The 20,496-nt window shown below is 37.5% G+C and overlaps 1 long non-coding RNA gene across 1 annotated transcript; it reads right to left on the reverse strand.

Annotated features, from left to right (window-relative positions):
- Nucleotides 1-4,941: 4,941 nt before the first annotated feature.
- On the reverse strand, nt 4,942-20,490 carry LOC104869078. Its single transcript, XR_782186.2, has 3 exons — nt 19,701-20,490; nt 19,096-19,176; nt 4,942-6,989 (listed from the first exon to the last, which is right to left on the reverse strand). It is a non-coding gene; the product is annotated as an uncharacterized LOC104869078 (long non-coding RNA).
- Between the last annotated feature and the right edge of the window lie 6 nt (nt 20,491-20,496).

Raw genomic sequence — 20,496 nt, forward strand, 5'->3', positions numbered from 1 at the left:
CAATGTCCCCCAAAGGTTTTGTGCACTCATAGGCAGGTCTTTTGGAAGGTGACCGAATCATGAGGGAAATACAGCTGACTCACTGTTAGGAGGTAGGGTCTGTTAGGAGGTAGGGTCTAGTTACAAAGAATGGGCTAGTGGGGTGTGACCTGGAAAAGTATATCTCCCTCCCTGGCGCTTTCTTTCTCTCTTCTTCACACTCCTGTAAGCAGCTTTCCTCTGTCAAGGCCCTTCCATCATGCCTTCTTCTGTGTTTGAGCCTACCAAATATGGACTAAACTTGTACAATTGTTAGCCAAAAGTAAACCTCTCCCTTTAATGTATGGGATTATGTATTTATCCAGTGAATAGGAAAGTAAGACAGATTTTGGTATCAGAGAATTGTGTCACTGCTGAGAAAATACTTGACCATGTGGTTAAGAAGCCTTTGGAACTGGTTTGTAAGAGGAATTTGGAAAGATGTGGAGATGCCAGCTAGAGAAGCCTTTGAATTCTATATGCTTAGCTTGATAAAAGATCCTGCTCAGAGCTCAGAAGACCAGAATGCTCAAAGAAATGCAGATGTTAAAAGCCAGGCTTAATAAGTTTTAATTAGAACCAAGTGCTCTGTTAGCAATTGAACTTGAGACTAGATGTATTTTGGGGCAGAAATTTTGTCTCCATTTTGCTCATGTCCTGACTTTATAGGAGACTGGTGGTAGCCTAATTAATCTGGTAGAGGAAATTTCATGGCAGCCCAATATTGAGGCTGAGGCATGGGTACTGCTGGAAGGTTTTAGTCATATCTACCCTGAGAAGTAGGTCCAAAAAGCAGAGCTGAATAATTTGAAATTTTTTGCTACTGTCTGAAAAGAAGTGTTGATAAAGTTTGAGCCTGTAAAATTGTCATCTGTAAAATTTTGGCCAAGAAGAACTGGTTACTTAAAAGATCAGTATTAAAAAGAAGTCAAGTAGTTTGCATCAGGAAAACATAAAAGATGTCTTAAGGGCATTTCAGAAATCTGCAAGACCCTACCTATCTCATGTTCAAAAGGGCAAAAGTGAAGTACTTTGTTTTGAGAAAGATACCTAGGGTATGCTAACTCAAAAACCACTACCCATGGAATTGGTTTCCTGAAATTTGGTTAACAGTGCTCAGCCATCCAGGTATTGGGAGGGCTCTGAAGCCATGATCCAAAGGGGCCTCCCTACTGTCCAAGCTAGCAGCAGATGCTGGCATCATCTATATGATTCTGTTTTTATGGGCACACCTAACACAAGAGTTGTGGAATCAGGGAGACTTCCACCCAGATTTCAAGAGGGCTGGAAGAACAGGCAGTTTGCCCCCTAAGAGGGCAGTGAGTGAAGCTCTGAAAATGAAGCTGAAAGTGCAGTAGAGATCCCAGGAAGTCAGAGAAGCATGAAACATCTGAGGGAGCTAAACGCAGGGGAAAAAATCCAACCCAGAAAAGAAGAGATGTAGGCTGCAACAGGCAATGCTGTAGGCTCAGAGCTGGCCAAGCCCTTTGAAGATAATACCTCATCTTCTCAGGTGCTGGACATGGAACTCCAAGATTTAATGTTTGCCTTACTGGTTTTCAGTCTTGCTTTAGTCCCATTCCTGTCTTTCTAGTCCTCCCTTTTGGAAAGGGAATATTTACCCTGTGCCATTATATGTTAGGAGTGTTTAACTTTTTGATTTTTACAGGGGCTCACAGCTAAGGGTTTGCTTTGAGTCTCAGATGAGACATTGGGCTTATACTTTCTAGCATCGGTGAAACTTAAGACTTTGGAAATTCTTAGAGATAGACTAAATGCATTTGCATAAATAGATGTATATAAGTTTTTTGGGGATCCAGGGCATAGTGTTACGGTTTACTTTATTTCTCCCAAAATAAGACTGATTCATACATTAATTTTTGCTCCCAAAGATGCAAGAGAGCTTATTTTCAGGGGATGTCTTACTTTTCTATGTACAATAATCTACTTTTATTCATGTACAACAATCTACATTTATGCACAAAAAATTTACATTTATTCAAATACAGTCACATCATTTTTCTCTGGAAAATCAACATAACTCTCCAAACTCCAAATTCCAGTCTGAATTTCTTGCAATTCCACTTCCCACAGAATCACTGGCCGCAGTCTCTCATGTCCAACAGCAGAACTCTCCTTAAGGGAGCACTTCTTGTCCATGAAGCCTGCACATTATATATTGGCAACACAGCTGTCAGTGATTTTATCCCATTAATTCTTCACCCATGTCATCACCTTCTGCAGACTGGGTTTCATAAAGTTTCCATTAAATCAAATGTTAAGTAAAGACTTATGAGACAGGAGTGGCAACAAAAATGATGATAGCTAAGAATGATGGTTCACGCAAAAGTAACAAAAAATTGCAAGGCACCATAGTTCAAAAAACATTGCTTTATTTCCCACAAGTGCATTAAGTACATCTGTTACAATACACAATGTATTGAATCATGAATATTCATATTAAATGCAACCACATTCATTGTCAAGTGTCCACATTATCCATGTGTTATGTCTGTACTCTGGTCATTTGCTAGTAGGTCTTGAGTTAGTCTGTTTACATACTATTTACCTCTCATCCAAAAGCACCCAAAATTTGGGTATTTACAAATACTTATTTTATATTATCATTTATTTTAGGTATTAAAGTTTATTTATATGTTATCTATTATATTTATTGTAATTTTTTCTATTTTACATAAATTTTATTTATATTTAATTATAAATTAATGATTTTATAATTCAATACTTTCAACATGTGTTGGAATGGACATATTAAATGCATCCATCTGGCTGATGATCTTAACTGGGGCTTATTTATGAGGTAAAGCTTATATTACAAGCATTGTGAATAATCATGCCAGGGCTTATTTTCTAGTTAGGTCTTATTTTCAGAGAAGTATGGTAGAGAATGTCCCCTACAAGCCTTGTGCACTCATAGACAGGACTTTTGGAAGGTGATTCAATCAAGGGGGCCATATAGCTGACTTGCTATCAAGAGGTAGGATCTGTTCAGAGGAGGTAAGTCACATGGACTTTCACCATGCCATTTCCTATGTTTAAGCCTGCTGAACATGGACTAAAACCTCTGAAAATGAGAGCCACAATAAAACTGCTCCTTTTTAAGATGTGGTTATCCAATAATTATCCAAGCAACAAGGAAAATGACTAAGATACCTGGTATCTTCTATAAGGCAGGCCCTGTGCCATATTTAGCTTCCTTCTCTAGCACTTGCATCCTGTATGTGGAGACTTTCTGGCTGCACTGCTTGCCATAGAAAGGCAAAACAGAAGTCTTCCAGGCACAACTATCCATCAAAAAGAGACAAGGGTTCCCAAATTTCCTTGCCCCTCAGTGCAGGCTGATTCAGAATGCATCCCATAGAGCTTCTCAGAAGGTATCTAGCAGGACTGATCCCCAGTTGTCTACTGTATAAGTCTGCTCATTAAGACATTGTTATTACTTTCCTCCATTTCATTTCCCTGTTCACTCACCTTCCCATTCCCTCACCAAATAAACTAATTTGTACTTAAATCTTTGTCTCAGGGTATGGTTTTGAGGAAGCTAAAACCAAGAAAGTGTTTAAGGAAAGATCATGTTAAACATATTAGAGGACCCACAGATAATCAAGTTGGAAATAAAAGCAGTATCTATTTACATGTCCATTGCATCGTACACTCTAGAAGCGGAGGCCAGTTTTTTATTTGACACTACTGTGTGGTCAGCAGTTCATAATTGGACTCAAATACTTTTTAAATGGGCAAATGAATGAATAAACTAGTTATCAAATAGATGAAGTCTCAGAGCTCTCTAATATTAAGATGACAAGTTGCCTAGTGCCAAAAAAACAAAAAAAGAATACGATAAAAGGAAAACTCTGTTTTCTTTACATTCACAGAACACTCTTGATATCAAATTGGGTGGAATGTTTTCCCACAGCAACTAATTCTCTTAACTCTCTGGCCATTCAACTCAGTTCAATCCTAACACTATTTACCTGGAATTATCTTTGGACCCCACAAGTTCTAAAGCTTAGTCCACAGGCTGCACCCTTCCTTCCGGTACCAACCATAAATACTGGATACTCAAATTACCCATACTTCTCTCCATCTTGGCTACAGTCAGAGATCATATCCCTCCATACACTATAATGTCTCACAAAACTCAGATAAAAGTTTATTTATATTTACCCGCTATTAAAGGATATAATTAAAGAAACAGCCAGAAAAGAAGGGATATATAGGGCAAAGTATGGAAAGGTCCTTAAGGCAGAAGGTTCTGTTCCCATGAAGCTGGGGTTACCATCCTCCCAGCATATGGATGTATTCACCGACCCAAAATATCTCTGAACCCAACCTTTTAGGGTATTTTTTTACGGTTATGTATTTGTTGTTGTTGTTTTATGATGCTGGGGCTTGACTTCAGGGCTACTGAGGTACTTCCCCAGCCATCCACTCCTTTTATTTTTATTTAATTTTGAGAGGGTCTCGCAAATTTGCACAGGCTGGCCTGTAACTTGTGATCTTCCTACCCCAGCCTCTCACACAGTTTTAACTTATAAGCCAACCTACTGTTAGAAGTTCTTTATGGAACCAACATCCCATAGGTATGATTGACTAATAGCTCAATCTCTAGCCCGTTTATTCTTCCTAGAACATGGAGAGGGAGGTAACTAAAATTTCTCAGCTCATAATCATGACTTAATTACACACACACACATACATACATACATAAAATTCCTATCACCCGTGAGATTTCAAGGAAATTAGAAGCCCTATGTCAGGAACCAGAACAAAGGTCAAAGACCAAATATTAGAACAAAAGATGCACAAACAATTTTTTTTTTTTGAGACAGGATCTCACTATGTAGTTGAGACTGACCTGGAACTCACTATGTAGCCCAGGGTGGTCTCGAACTCACAGCAATCCTCCTGCCTCAGCTTCCTAAGTGCTGGGATTACAGGCATGTGCCACCACGCCTGGCACAAACAGGAAAATTTTGGCAAAGGAGAGCAATATAGGGGAAATACATAAACCAATAAAATAGAAAGCAATGCTAATAAATCCATTTAAATAAATCTTAATAGAATGAAGCCTCCAGATATGACCTAAAGTAAAATTAGCTTTTCAAATCAGTGCAGAAATGCTGGGTTATTCAGTTTGTACTTAGGATGATGTACATTCCAGAGGTGGGGTCAAATTCCCACCTCACAAGTTATACTAAATCCTAGAAAGGCAAAGATTTCAATGTATAAATTACACTTATTTAATAAACACACTTTAAAGTTTAAATTATTTAAATTACATTAAAAATAGGTTTAAAGTCAAAGGTTAGAAGATATTCCATCCAAGCAGTAAGCAAAAGAGTAAGAGTGGGCCTCTGAGCTCCTCAGTGGAAGAATACTTACCTAGCAAGGACAAGACACTGAGTTTAATACCTACCACTTTAAAACAGAAAAGCAAAGTAGCTATACTGATATCAGACAAAATAAACTTAAAAGCAAAACTTATTACTAGATAAAGAGAAAAGAACTTTTTGATAAAAACAGGCAATTTATCAGAAAGACCTAACAATTATAGATACACATGCATTATACAGCAGAATACCAATATGCATGAAGCAAAACTGACAAAATTGAAGGAAGAAATAGAAAATCCATCAATAACAATTGTTCAATACCTCATTTCAAATAGTAGAATAACTACTCAGGAGATCATAAGGAAATAGAAGATCTGAATAACAACACAAACTAACTACACCTAACGTATCTACAGAACGTTCCATTCAACACCAGCAGAATACACTGTATGGAAAACAGTTTAGCAGTTTCTCAAAATATTAAACATAAAGTATTATATACCCACAAAAATTGGAAATATGTTTAAACAAAAATGCATAAACAAATGTTTATAGGAAAATTATCCATGATAGCCAAAAAATGGCTCAACTGTCCATCAACAGATAGAGACAAAATATGGAACATCCATAAAATAGAATATTATTCATAAATTAAAATGGCAAAGTACTGGTATATATAACTACTGATGAACCTTAAAAACACTGTGTTTAATGAAAGAATCCAGTCACAACTGCCTACATATTGTAACATCAAATATTATAATATAAGGAAATATGAAATTCCAGAAGAGGCAAACACAGAAACAGAAAGTTGATTAGTTGCTGCCAGGGCTTGGGTGTCAACAGAGAGCAGAGAGTAACTGTTCCTCTTTTGAAGGCCATGAAAACGATCTAACATGATGTTGGTAATGGTCACATAACTGTATAAATATACTAAATTCTACATAATTGCTCTTGAAAGGATAAATTGTATGTTATGTGAATATACAGTAGCACCTTGGTTCATGAATTTAATTCTTTCTGAATCAAATTTTCCCCTACAGAAGGTCAGTACTGAACCTAACCATTGAATTTGATTCAGTCCTTACCCAATCTGGTTTGCAACAAGAATCGTGGAAAGAATAAAGTTTGCGAACTGAGGCACCACCATATTTCAGTTCACCGTATTATAAAAAATAGAGACAAATATGAAAAATCTTAACATTTGTCAAGTTTGGGTTTGGCGGATATGAGTGCTATTATTTAAACTTTACTATAACTTTTAAATTATATTAAAAAGGATGGTGAGACAACTTAGAAAAATGTTACTTCATCACTAACTCTAGCATAGACAATTGGTGATCATCAGAATGTTTCACCTACTTCCTTAAGTTTCCTACCTTCCTGATGATTATGCTGGTCCCATATGATCATTTCTGGCCAATGAATCATGAGTAAAAGTGATACATGTCACTTCCAGAAAGGCAGAATAATCAGAAGCTGTTCCTGCATCCTCCATCCTTCTTTTTCCTGCTGTAATACCTTAGAAACCACATGATAAGGTTATGGTACAAGATGGAGAAAGTATGGATTCCTCAGTGTCTAGATAGGGGCATTGTCCCAATGTACATATCCCTGAATGAGAGAGAGAGAGAGAGACAGAGAGAGGGGGGGGAGGGAAGGAGAGAGAGGGAGGGAGAGGGAGAGAGGAAACGCTATACTAAGTCATTAGTATTTCAGTTTATTTGTAACCACTCTTTAACCTATGCTAGTCTAATACATGTGGCATCACAGACAAAAATATTAATTGCTCTGATTAGATAGATGAAACCATTTTGTACGTAACTATTAAAAATAGTCTAGGGGGTCAGGGATTTAGATCAGCGGTTCTGCTGCCTGCCTTGCAAGCCGAGTTTGATCCCCGGTACAAAAAAAAAAAAAAAGCCTAGAATATAGAAAACAACCTCAAAATGTTTAAGGTTCTAGCATGGGAAAATCATTTTTAAGCACAAAAGCAGCGGAAGTCATCATGAAGAAAAAACTATACAGATATGAATTGGGATAAAATAAATTTTTAGTGCCTTAAGAAAGCCATTATATACAAAATAACAGAAATGAGGAAAATATGTCAGAGCTAGGCCTATAATATTTAAGATAAACTACAATATAGAAAAAATAAGCAAAGAAAATGAGAACCAAGACCTGTCATGTAAAGGAACAAGATCCCAATAATGAATATAACTGTACTGTATACCTAAAATGTACCAATAAACTCAAAAAAAAGAATAAGCAAAGGATATGAACATATAGAACATATAATCAATTTAAAATATGATCAACATTTACTTGTGCTACTATTTACAGGTACTATAATTAGTACCATGCAAATATTATTCATTCTCAAAGAAATTTATAAAGGAGGTAAATCACCATGTCCATCTTAAGAACTAACTGAGGTTTAGTGTAATATTATACAAGACTCAAAATAACACAATTACTAAGTATATATAAATTTAGTTCTTAATCAAAGGTCAAAGTTAACCAATGCCTTTCCACAGAAAAATATGTAAACTCATGCTAATAATCAAAGAAATATTAAGGAAAACAGCAAAATAAATAATTATAATCAGTATAGTCAAGTTATTGATTCACTTTTTGATTCATTCATTTGTTCACAATTTTTGAACACTGAGTTAACACAACATATGTTAGCTTTCAGTCACTATGACAAAATACATGAGAAAACCAACTTAAAAAAGGAAATATTTGTTTTGATGCACTATTTTTAAAGTTTCAGTCCATGGGCAGTTTTCTCTGTGGCTTTTGGGCCTGTGGTGAGGCAAAACATTATGTTGGGAAGGGTGTGGTAGAGGCAAAGCTGCTCATTTCATGGTGACCTCACTTCCTTTCAACATAGACCTAAATCCCTGACCTCCTGGAGCTCTGTTACTGAACTAGTAAGAGATAGAGTTCTTCTATGGTGCAACTTGGCAATTATTAAAAACCCTAAATACATTCATACATTTTAATCCAGTACTTTTACTCCTTGTAGTTTATTCTACCCATCATATAGTATCTACAAAGGAAAAAGAAGGTTGAAAAAGACAAAGTCCTACAAAGAGAAAGCTTTAAATTACTATGGTATTTTCACACAATGAAATATGTTGCCATTAAAAATCCTGTTTTGAGGTTGGGGATGTAAATTAGTGGTAGAGCAGCTGACAAGCATGTGCAAGGCCCTGGGGTTTGATCCCCAGCATTGCAAATAAAATATAATAAAATCATGTTTTGTATAAAGAAGAGCATCAGGAAAATATCCACATTAAAACATTATGAGAAGACAGGATGCCAAATAGTGTATAATATGAATTGTTTTTATTAGGTAGGTAGCTAGCTGCTAGTAAAATACTGGAGCAATATATAATGAGATTTAATGGCGATGTATAGGATTATTGAGTCTTAAAGACTACTGTGTTCCAAAATTTGCACAATAAAAATGTGTAACTGTGTGTGTGTGTTGCTTGGGATCAAATTCAGGGCCTCACACATGCTAGGCAAGAGCTTCACCAACTGATCTACACCTCAGTCCAAATGTATAACTTTTATAATAATGGTGTTGGATGAGAGGACAGTGGTTAGAAAAAAAGTTTTTAAAAAAGCTTTTAAAGTCTTAGCCATCTTCCAAGGGCCAGCTAACAGGAAGAATGATCATTTCCTGTGCACTATCTTCCCATTCTATACATTCTCCCTGGGCAGTTTGATCCAGCACACCCTACTCTCTCCCCAACTTCAAACCAATTAATGAAGTCTTACTGACTTCCTCCAATGAAATCCATATCCATTGTCCTTTTCCCCAACTATGCTATCTCTGCCTCTCACCTGGTCTTGTTACCCTAAAGGTTATATCTCCTCTCTCCTAGAAGTTTTGGATTTTTTTTGTCCAACCGTTTATTTGTTTGTTTGTTTTTTAGACCAGGTCTCTTTATGTATCCAGAATGGCTTTGAACTCTTACTTTTCCTGCCTCAGCCTTCTAAGTGCTGAGATTATAGGCTAATGCCACCATGCCTAATTTTATCTCCTCTATTTTCTATTCTACATTGCATGTAGAGTGATCTTTTTTCAAAAAGAAATTACATGTCACTATCTTAATTATCATAATTGTGAGTTTTTATTTTGTTTTGTTTTTTGTACCAAGGATCAAACTCAGGACCTTGTGCTTGCCAGGCAGGTGCTGTGCCACTGAGCTACATCCCTGGCCTGTCATCTTAATTAAAACTCTTCCGTTCTCTGGCCTTTAGAGAAATACAAATTAAAACAACATTGAGTCTCTCCATCTTACTCCAGAAAGAATGACCATCATCAAGAAATCAAATAACAATTGCTAGTAAGGCTATGGGGAAAGAGAAATCCTTCTATATTGTTGATGGGAATATAAACTAGTACAACCACCTTGAAATCAGTATGGAGATTCCTTAAAAAGAATAAAACTAGAAATTCCATTTGAACCAACTATTCCCCTTCTAGGAATCTTCCCAAGAGTTAAACACATTGGGACTGGGGATTTAGCTCAGTGGTTCCGCTGCCTGCCTCACAAGTGCAAAGTCCCAAGTTTGATCCCCAGTGCCAAAAAGAGAGTTAAAGACATTGCATTACAGTGATCCATGCATACCCAAGTTTATAGCAGCACAATTATTAAAGGGGATTTATTAAATTTTCTTATAGAATCAGAGGCTGGGGGCCAGGGATTCAGCTCAGTGGTTCGGTGGCCTGCCTGACAAGCACAAGGACCTGAGTTCAATCCCCGGTACCACAAAAAAGCAAACAAACAAGAATCAGAGGCTGGAGAGTTCAAAATGGCCATCTGCACACTAGAGAGCCAGAGGGCCCAGTAGTTCCTTAGTTCAAAAAGTTGGAAGCCTCAGAACAATAGGGACCAGGGATGTAGCTGAAGAATTGAGGCTGAAGAACTGGAAGTTCCCAGAAGAGTAGCTTATGTGAGTTCACCAATAAAAGGCTGAAGAAACTGGAATCTGGTGTCCATAGGCAATGACAGCTACAGATCAACTTCTGCCTTCTTCCCCCTTTCCACTCCACCCAGGCTGCAAGCCAACTGCATGTTGCCACCCACAATGAGGGCAGGGTTCACCCCTCAGTTTGTAGGCACACATGCCAATCCTCTCTGGAAACATCCCCCGGGACACACCTAGAAGTGTGTCTCTCAATCCAGTCACATTGACAAAATAAACTGTCACAACCAATAAAGCAATTTGGGTAAGTTGTTAGCCGCCCTCAAAACCCCAGTCCCTACTTAGGTGTCCCCACTAGTATATGCTGCAAATATGATTCTTTATTTTCAGAGACCAGGTGTAAACCACTAATTCTCAAAATGTATTGTATGTAAGAATTCACTCAAAGGGCCATTTTTGAAAAAGGACTTTTGGGTTCCAACACAAGAATTCCAATTATCTGCGACCTTATAACCAAATTAAAACTGTAATTAATGGATCATACATTTCTAAGGTTCCCACAAATTGCAACACCAACCACTTTCAACATGAAATTAGCACTCTGGGTAATAATTTAAAAGGGTTATGTTTTTCTGTTCTTTGCAGCTTCTCTCTCCACCTCCAGTGCTAATCATTTAAAATCCTGGTTCTTAGGACTTATGAGAAATGAGTCCATCCCACAGCTATCCATCTCTGAGTGGTTTCCTTGACAATATGAAAGTTTTGAAATTACCATTTGTATGGACTTTTAGGCAAGGAACAGTCTTCTCCAGATTGTCTAAGGCAGAGGACAGAGGATTTATTTTTCCGGTATTCATTCATTCATTTCCTCATTCATTCACATTTCCCAGGAACTATGGAGAGCAAGCTGTTTACTGCATATAATTGCCTTTTATATGCAAGCATCTAGGACAAGGCGTTGTCAATTGTTTGGATTATCTATGACTATTTTATGTCAATAATTATAAAATACATCTTTTCCCAAATTTTATCATCTCCAAAATCATCACAACTCACAATGGAAGATATCTAAAATTAAAGAAATACTGTTCTTATTGTTCTTCCACTCCACTTGACCAAAGGTTGCTGAGTGGCTGGGGTTCATTTTCATTACACCCCAGCACCAGGCATAGTGCTTGGAGTACAGCAATGTACTGGGTGGAATGAATGATAAAAGGGGGGAAAATGTTCCCTGAAACCAACCCCTGCACTGCATACAGACTGCAAGTACTTGCTCCCCTTTAAACCTCCAAGGCATTTGGTCACTATTTTCTGGCATTTCTCACATTCTAATTCAACTATGGTGTTGATCTACACCACTGCAACAAGTGCAGGGTTCCTGTTCTACTTATCTGAGGTTCCCCGTGTGTTATTCTGCATGGTGTCCTCCACTTATGGGCCTCCATCAAAGTAGTTTTAGTTCCAAAAATAGGCATAATGACAGCTTCTCCATGGTCTCTAGTTATCTGGGGTCTATACTCTGTCAAGGCAGCAATTGGGTCCTTCTCATCTCTAGGTGTCCAGTGCCTTGTATATAGTAGATACTTTTAAGTACTTAGTTTTCCACTACTGTAACAAAATACCCAAGATAACTTATAAAAAGGAAAAGTTTATTTTTACTCGTGATTTCAGAGATTTCAGTCCATGGTAGCTTGGTACTATTGGCTGTGGCAAGGTGGAACATTATGGCAAGAACACATCAGAAGAAACTGCTTCACTCATGGCAGCCAGGAAGAAAGAGAGAAAAGACCAAGGTCCTAATGCCTGCTTCAAGGGCACACACTCTAACTTCCTCCCAGTAAGCTCCACCTTCTAAAGGTACCCTCCCAGTAGCATCATGGACGGGGAACCAGATCTTCTGTGGAGGTCACAAAAGATCCAAACCTCAACCAGACCTGCATGACAGAGTTGTCCACACCACGCTTTCTTCACTCTCAACCCACTCTTGCACTCTCCTTAACAGCCTATCATGGATACACATAACACACATGTGCTTTTATAATCCACACAGCAGAAGTCCTTCAAGAGTCCCTATTGCAACAGGAGGGTAAAATGGGGTCTCAGTTTTCTTTTGTCAGAAAATTCTTGCTCTAGACCACGTTCTGTATCTTTTAAAATTCCTGATGACAAAGTCAGTGAGAATCTCTGGGAATGAAGGCCGCGCAGCAGTGTAGTGTGTCCAAGGTGTGTGTGTGTGTGTGTGTGTGTGTGTGTGTGTGTGTGTGTGTGTGTGTGTGTTTTCAATATGCAGTCCAGGTTGAGATCTTTTGTAACCTGCAATACAGGTATTTTCTCTAAACAAATAAAATGCAGGTGGTGACTGGGTTGTGCAAAGGATTTAATCCTGAAGGTCCTTATAACAGTAAGCTTCTTTGGGGACCTCAACAATGTTTGTCTGCCTCTCCTTTCTCTGCTTTCCCTGCCAAGCAGGGCAGATGCACAGGTGAGCTTGCTTGCTGCATCACATCCATGATACCAAGGCTGCCAGACCAACTTCTCAAACACCTCGGTGCCAGTTCTGTCTTTCCACCAACAGGTAGCGACAGCAGACAGACCAGTCCTATGGGACAAAAGGTCCCTTGAATACAAAACAGACTGCTCTACTCCTATAACTGAAAAGTTTTATAATTTCAAGCTATACTCTCAAGTGAGAAATTAAGACCCACAACAGAAAAATTTTTCTAAGTCTTCCCATGTTTGGCAAAAAGATAATTCTTTTTCAGGCTGTCTTATTTAATTTTTTACCCCATGTATTTCTTCTAGCATTTGTACTTTTGATATAAACACACCACAAATTTATTCACTTCCTATATTTATGTGGTTTGTGCTTGTGTGAAATTACTTATGCTACCTTGTAACTCATTATTCAGAAAATATATATCCTTTGGAACTCGGGAATGAATCCAGAGCCTTTGTATCAAGTTACATTCCCAGTCCTTTTATTTATTTTCTTTTTATTTTGAGACAAAGTTTCACTAAGTCACTGAGGCTGGGCTCGAAGTTGTAATCCTCATGTCTCAGTCTCCCAGAGCAAACAAACCCAATTTCTAGGTAAAGTTAAAATGCCTGTACAATAGAAATGTTCAGTTTTCACCTAATAGAGCATTACATTAAATCTCTTATATTTGAGTTCTATTTGCATTTTGTCAAAGCAAAGTAGCTGTCTGAGGTCATGTGATTTATTCTTTTTCAAAAAAAGATGGTGATTTTATTTATCTGTTTATTAATCAGACACCTAGAGTCAGAGACAATTTTTTGTGGGACAAATGGGTAAGCTAGCTTCATAATAACAGCAATTTTCACAAGGTTCTCAAAATTCATCATTTCGAATAACAGCTGTCATACCATGGTTATTGTGTACCTTGCACATTCCTACCCAATGTATTTTACTCATTTGATCTTCACAACTGACTTCCCGGGAGAATATTACACTATCACTCCTCTTTTACAGCACAGGAAACTGGGGTCAAGTAACTTATTCAAGACCACCTAGTCAGGACTTAACCACTGTGCTGACTACCTTGAGAAAGTTCATAAACAATTTTGCAGGTGAAAAAATTCTGTTAACTTAATGTTGACTTTTTCAGAATTAGTTATATTATTTAACAAGGCTCTGCAACACCTAGTTTTGCCAGACTAATATTTCCCCAGTTTCAAGATCTTGTAAGATGACCTTTGATAAAAGGAAAGTGCTAGGAAGTCTAGAAAATGTCATTAAAATAGGCTTTTGGGGGGAGATTTACAATTAATCTAATTTCGGAGACATCTTATGAGAAAGAGGATCCATTTAGTTCTGTTGAACTCAGCACTACCAATCATATTTACCCCGGGAACTCTTTCTGCTCTGCTCCAATCCTCACCTTCTTTGTTAAAATCTATTAACACTCTGTAAACCTAAGTTATTGCACCAGACATAAAGGACCTAATGAGTCTGGTCGGTTCTAAGAAATGAGACGCTTATTCCTTGTGAAGTGTTATACTAATGCCTCTAAGAAAGATTCCCATTTCATAGCATTTGAATAATTTACAAAAGGTAAGGCAGTTAGTTGTAGAAAGGAGATGTAATGGGAAGGCTTGATTTCAGAACACATGCTAATCTAAACCACCACTCAACAGGGCCACCCTCGTCTCTAATACAGCCAGACACCTTGCCTGGAATTGGAACCTACTGTCACGTAATGTAATTAATGCCCAGTGAAATCTGCAGCACATTCTGCTTTGACCTCACATAGTGAGGTTCTAATCTTATTTTTAGTTTTAATCTTAATTTTATTCTTAATCTTATTTTTATTCTCATCTTATTTCTAATCTTATTTAGGTTCTGCCCTCCCAGTACCAGCAACTGTACTTCTGCCTTAATTGTCCCTGTTCATTTTCCTTGGCATCACCAAATGTCTTAGGATTCTAGCCTGGAATTGCAACAGCGTAGCTGACCCTGGGAATCTGCAATTCAGTGTGTGCTGCATGCTGCTGTCCTGGCAGTGCTCTTCTATGTTCTGTGTTCACAGGGATCACTGTGACTCCATTTGGGCTTTTCTGTGGCTACCAGAATTCTGGCTAGAGAAGTGCCAGAGCTCAAGGAGCAGAAGACATAAAATTTATGGCCAGAAAACAATGCATAAGTGCTAAAAGAGATGGAAAAAAGCTCAAGATGGTTGGAGTAAACAAATGAACTTGAGTTGGATCTGAAATACAGACCTTAAAGAGGAAAGGATTCATCTATAAGACTTTGGAGGCAAAGACAAAGATTCAGGGACAGGACTAAGCATGTGTTGGAGTTACTGACTGAAATCATCTTTATATATGGCTAGCTGGGCATAAAGAGCTTTCTATCACTGTGACATAACAGACAATAACTACAGAATTAAATCTGTAAGGAGGAAAAGTTTCATTGGCTCATGTTTTCAAGATTTCAGTCCACTGTTGCATGGCCTTGTTGCCTCTGGACAATGGCACCGACACAAGGCAGGGAGTGAGAGGCAAATGAAGCTGTTTACCACCTCATCGTGGCCAGAAAGCAGAGAAACAGGAAGGGTTCAGGGTTGAATATCCCCTTCAAGAGTACACCTGCTATGGGCTGGGGATTAGGCTCAGTGGTGCCGCCGCCTGCCTCCCCAGCATAAGGTCCTGAGTTTGATCCCCAGTACCAAAAAAACAAAGTACAACCCCTATGATCTAACTTCTTTCTAGTAGCTTCCACCTTCTAAAGGTTCTAAAACCTCCCAAAAGCTGGGACCAAGCCCTAAACCTTTGGCCCTTTGGGGCACATTCTATAGAAGATGGAAAGATTTGCAAAGAAAGGTTGGAAGCTTCTAAGTTTTTTCCTCCAAAAGAAGGCAGGATACAAAACAATCTTCTTCCTCTTTCTGTGCTGGGGATCAAACCTGGTAGGCATACCTGTTAGGCAAGCATTCTACTCAGCTATTATTTCCAACCCTAAAACTGGTAATTGACCTAGCTCTATTAGTACACAGTTGAAGCAAAATACTAGCTCGGTGATATATGTGACCTTGGAAAAATTACCATCTCTCAGAGCCTGCTTCCTCAAAATGGTGACAATAGTGCTAATATCTAATGATAGGGAGCCACGATTTTTAAAAAAATTGAAAATGGGTATCAAAAGCTTAGCACGCTGCTTGGCAAGAGCATTAACACACAGAGCTTTAAAATGGGCTTTACCAACCCATGCCACCTTTGTATAGGTTCAATGAAGCTGCATTTGTAGACACCCATGAGTGTTCATCAGCTACTTAAGAAATCACACAGACAACTTGACTAGACAACCCTGCTTTAGTTGTCCCTCTAGTGTGCTGCCACCTGAAGCCCAAGTGTTCCCTGCTCTGATGAACTTGTAGCTGAATTTCTCATCTGGATAAATACCTGGCAACTTTTTCCAAAATTTATGAAATTGCTCAAATACCAAATGCTTGGTGATGGAGAAAATGCCATCTTCCATGGAAAATGTAGATGAGTAATGAAGAACATTCTAGATGCTAACTGCTGAATCTGCAACCCCAAATCCACTGACTCTGTAGCTCATTGAATTCTTAAGAGACCTCCCAAATTTCTTGGTTTCTTTTGGAAATAGCCACATTCACACTTTTAGAAAACTGATCCTCGTAGTCTCCAAGGAAATTAAATTTGAGGCCTACTAAATATACCTTGTGAAGGTAAATACTGTTTTTATCCCATGGAATCAAACCTTCAGGCGAGAAGACATGGTATTCTCTGTTAATGAATTAAAATAGTTTATGTTCATTTTACCTAATTTTAAGTAAGTGGAGTGTTTTATACCTAAAGTAACAACTCAGCATACGCTGCGCACCAAACTTTTCCCAGAAAGAATGTATTAGTTATCCATTCTGTGCAACATATTATTCTAAAACACAGTGACTTAAATAACAAAAATTTATTTTCTCATTTTCTGTAGGTGAGACTTCGGTTGGTGTTGACTTAAATAACAAATATTATTTTCTCATTTTCCATGGGTTTGGCTCAGGGTCTCTCATGAAGAGGCAGTCAAATATCACCTGGGACGTCGGTCATCTAAACTTGCCATGTGATGACTGGAGGATCTGCTTCCAAGATGGCTCCCCCATATGACTTTTGACCGGAGGTCTTTCCTTATCCCTAGGACTTCTCCATAGAGCTACTTAGTGGTCTTACCATACAAGAGGAAGCTTCTCCCAGGGTGAGTGACCCAAGATAGAGCAAAGAGGAAGCAATGTCTTTTATTACTGAGTTTTGGAAGTGATACACTATTACTCCCACATTCTATTTGTTGGAAAGGAGTCACTACTGTCCCCATACTCAAAGGGAGTGGAATAAAGAACGTAAACATAATGAGCAAAATAAAAAATAATAGAAAATAGATGTTTTACAAACAGGAAGAGGACCAAGAGATGAAAGGAGGGAGAAAGAGGGGAAGAAGATGAAAAAAAGAATTAAGATGTGTTATGTACATGTAACAACTCCTCTCACGAAGAATAAATAAATCATTGTGTACTGCAAACATGTACCAATAAAAATTGAAAGTAAAGATTTTAAAACCACCACAGGTAACAAAATATTATTTCCTTATCTGTTAATAACAACTTATCAGGGCTCACTGCACCACTGTTTTCAAATTAATGCTTTTAAACCAGCAAGATTTATCTGCTACGTATCCAAGCAGAAAGTTAAAATACAGGAATTTCTGGAAGGTATGTCCACTTATGATAAGTTTTCTGAAACTAAACTTCACATTAACTACAACAATAAGATTTTCTCTTCTGTCAAAAGAAGTTCAAAACATTTCATTTTAAGCAAAAGAAGCTAATGGAAATTGATGAATGAATAAAATAATAATCTCATATCAAATATCTTTTTTCCATGTGTCTATTAATATTCATTGCTTTCCTAGCCAGAAGCGAATTCAAAATAAAACACTTCCATTCCATTTCTACTTAAGGGATATATAATAAGTGTGAAAACTATAATGTAGGTCTTCAATACTATCTACAATGTGGTTGTTTCCACCTAGTGGATAAAAACGGTACTAAAGGATTTGAAAAACAAAACGGGTGCTTCATGAGTTATACTTATGTAACTTCCTAAAATCACATTATACACAAGATATATATGGGTCTCTTCCATCTCCTCCAGAAATTCCTCTATAAAGTAAACAATCTTTGTTTTAAAAATATAATTTTTACATAATGCTAACTCTGGAATTCTCTAGTCTAGGCCAACAACCTAGAATACAGACAGACAAGAATCAGGAAATAATCCAGAAAGTCTCCCCATAGCCAAGAGATGTCACAGTGTCCACACAATGAAGCTCTACTTGACAATAAAGAACACTTGGGTGAGTGACTGGCAAATAAGTGAAGACTTGTTCAAGGAACCAATAATGTTCATGAATTTTTCTCCAAAGGACAGTCCTCCAGAGCCTACTGCTTTCCTACTGTATACTTGAGTTCTAGAGACCTTACAATCTGAATACTAATCTTATAGCAGATCAGAAGGGCCAAGAACTGACTTAATGAAGTTCACTTTTGTTAGGCTGTTAAGACTGGCAAGTGAGAGCAAGTTAGAAAAGTGTAGAAAAGAGACTTTTGGGGGCCAGTTAATTTGGGAACAAGTAACAAAATCAAACTTCAGTTTATGATAGTAACTAAGTTTGTTAAGAAATGATAATTTTTTTCCCACCAGTGGTGAGGATTGAATCCAGGGCCTCACACAAATCAGGCAAGTACTCTACAACTAAACTATATATACCCCTAGTGTGAAAAAGTTTTGATAAAACTTTCTTAAAAAGTTGTGCTTCAGCTGGTCATGGTAGCTCAAACCTATAATCCCAGCAATTGGGAGGCTGAGGCAGGAGGATCATGGAGAGTTCAAAGCCAGACTGAACTACATAGGAAGACCTTATCTTAATACAACAATAAAAAAGTTTTGTTTCCAAATGAAGAGCTCTTCATCATTTGGAAAACACAACTATTCAAAGAAATGAATTTCCTGAGGGTTCCAAATAATTAGAGATTAATAGAATATTTTAAGTAGATATTAACTTACAAAATTACTTTTACTAGTCACATTAAACAGAAATAACATCTTTGTTAAAAAAATTCAAATTTGCAGAAAAATAAAAAAATAAGAAAAATACAAATCTTCCTAATTTCTGGCCATTCCTGGGACCCCTGACAAGCACTGGAATAGAATGACTAACACACACACACATACAAACACATACCTCTTGCTCCGTAGCAATAACCACTAAGCAGTTTCATGTGTATTCTTCAAAAATAAATATTAATGCATATATGTTCATGTCCTTTTGAGAACACAGAGAAAAAAGGAATTAAGATGTATTATGTACATGTACCAACTCTACACTAGAAAAGTAAACATGTACTTACAAATATGTATTACTAAAGAAAATGATCTGAAAAAAAGGAAAAAAAAATTTCAAATTCTACTTCATAAGTACTATCTTTCACTTTGCATTAAAAACAAAAAAGCTATCAAAATTACCATGTTACCAGTGATTTTTCTCAGGAGTAATTTCTCTCCTGTAAAGCTTGGGTTTTTAACTTTGTCTTTCAAAAGGCATGGTATTCATATAATTTAATTCCATTAAAAATATAAGCAAATATCTTTATGTGCCAAGCACCAAGCTCTATACAGAGTAAGGTAGAGGGAGGGTAGTGAAGGAGAGAGAAAGACTGAGAGGACAGAAGGAAACAGATACTATAGAAAAACTGCCCGATGCCAAGGAGGCTGGGGCCAAACCCAGGTTAAATGGAAAGGACAGCAAATAGCTTGCCACTAACTTGAGAAAACAGCCTTAGAACTCACTCTTGTTTGCGTCCAGCTTCCTTATTGTTTCTGTTATATCACCATCTTCTTCCCACCAATTCTAAGCTGTCTGAACTTGACTTGCTTCCAAATACTTTTGAACCTTAGATAACAATAGCACAGTTAACTCTGATTAGAATGATAGCACTATGGCTCTGAAATCACAAAGAATAGCCCAACAATAAAGAGCACAATAATAAGAGACTTTTACATATGGCTTTGCCTCTGTAATTCTTTAAAATGTTTTCTTCTTTCACAGGGTAGGGTGGGATGTTTAAAAACCATGGTGGTCCCAACCAGATCATGAAGGTAAAAAAGCAGGATTACTAGAATTTGGATGTTTTTCTAAAAGGAACAATCACACATGTTCTACCAAAGTTCAAAACCAAACACTCTGGGAAGGTTTCTCTTCAAGACAAAGATAACTCTGTGACAAGTAACTCTGGCTTAAGTACCTTATAGCAGTCATGTTGAGTCTGTTTTCATTCTAAGTAAGCCAGATCTCTTAGAACCTACCAATTTGTTCCTCCTCTCATCTCCATGGCTGTGTCCTCCCACAGAAATAACAAAAGACCAGAAGGAGAAAACAGTACAAAATGTCATGATTAAGCAATGTTTTCCTATCAAGTCAGGTCTTTGTATACGGGAACATATTTGTACATTTTCAGGAAAATACTTTTTTTGCTTTTAGGCTAAATCTGCAAAAGACAGCAGCTAAATCACTACATAGCAGCACCTTTATTGAAAATAAAAACAACATGGCTGGGCGTGGTGGCACACACCTATAATACCAGCA

Source organism: Fukomys damarensis, unplaced genomic scaffold (assembly GCF_012274545.1).
Source record: "Fukomys damarensis isolate Sample0158 unplaced genomic scaffold, DMR_v1.0_HiC HiC_scaffold_7, whole genome shotgun sequence".
NCBI classification, from domain to species: domain Eukaryota; kingdom Metazoa; phylum Chordata; class Mammalia; order Rodentia; family Bathyergidae; genus Fukomys; species Fukomys damarensis.